The sequence below is a fragment of the Propithecus coquereli genome, unplaced genomic scaffold (genome assembly GCF_000956105.1).
Source record: "Propithecus coquereli isolate 6110/MARCELLA unplaced genomic scaffold, Pcoq_1.0 Scaffold540, whole genome shotgun sequence".
Taxonomy (NCBI): Eukaryota; Metazoa; Chordata; class Mammalia; order Primates; family Indriidae; genus Propithecus; species Propithecus coquereli.
Genome location: NW_012151286.1, coordinates 541,996 through 543,175, shown reverse-complemented (window position 1 = coordinate 543,175; position 1,180 = coordinate 541,996).

Below are 1,180 nucleotides of genomic sequence, written 5' to 3'. Positions count from 1 at the left end.
AAAATATTTTGGAATAATCTGAATCAACTGAAATCTAGGGACAGACAGGGTAGGGGACAGATTTTGTCAGCCTAAGAGAAAAATAATAAAAAACTTCTTAAAACACTGCCAAATTCAGATCAAATTTGGGTGAATAAAAAATTTTAGGGCAAAGGAGTTTACCGGTTGTGCCACTGTTACAATGGTCTAAGTATATTATGTATACCTTATTACAGACTTGTTGACTGTTGGCTTAATGTAAAAGAAATCTTGCAAGATGTAGTGACTGAATGAAAAAAGATTTGTATAGTTAAGTTTCTAGTAGACAGAAATGAACTTCTGATTAGTTCTGACATTTTTATGATACTGATCACAGGGCTATTCTCCTGAATATTGGGTGATGTCAAAGGTATGTCATACTTGAGAAAATCAGGCCAAGTGTGGCTGAACAATTATATTATAAACATTCAAGTTTACATAGTTGGGGTCATGTCATACCTTCACATGGTTGTGAAATAGTGACTATAACCGTGCGCATGCTTAGCAGCAGGGGGTGAGCACCAGTCTCTGTGACCAAAAATGACCAGTGATTTCCTTTGAAAAAGCCACTAGTTCAAGGGCTAACAGTTCTGCCCCTCTGGTTTTACATGGTCATATTTCTAATTTAGTGTAGTTTTACTGGTAAACTCTGAGCTGAGTCAGCTCATCCCTCGGATTGGGGAGCAAATGTTTCAGATTGGAGGAAAGTAGAGATGGAGATGGGTTGATGCAGCTCACCTTCCATGATTGCTTCTGGCATCTGAGTGAAAAGTTACAGTGACCACATTTCAGATTTTATTTAGCTCTTGCAATTTGGGGAGGGCTGGAGAGAGATGGACTTTTTCTTGGTGTGCTTTATAAAGTGCTGTCAGTAAGGAGTGTTTGAGTTGAGTTCATCTGATTCAAGGCCACTCATGTTCTTTGTAACTTAAGCTTCAATCTAGAAATTCTTTGTCAGTCACTTCCCAATACGTAGTCAGTGCTTGAGTCAGTCATCAATACGCTGGACCTAGGTGAGAAAAACCTTTGATTCAGGTTGGCTGGGTTACTAACCATGGATGTAAGAGACCTGGTTTTGAATGTAAAATTCACAACATATAAACGCAAATTTTTAAAACTGTTTTTGCTCTGGTCAGTTACAGGTGGATCCTAATATTCTGTT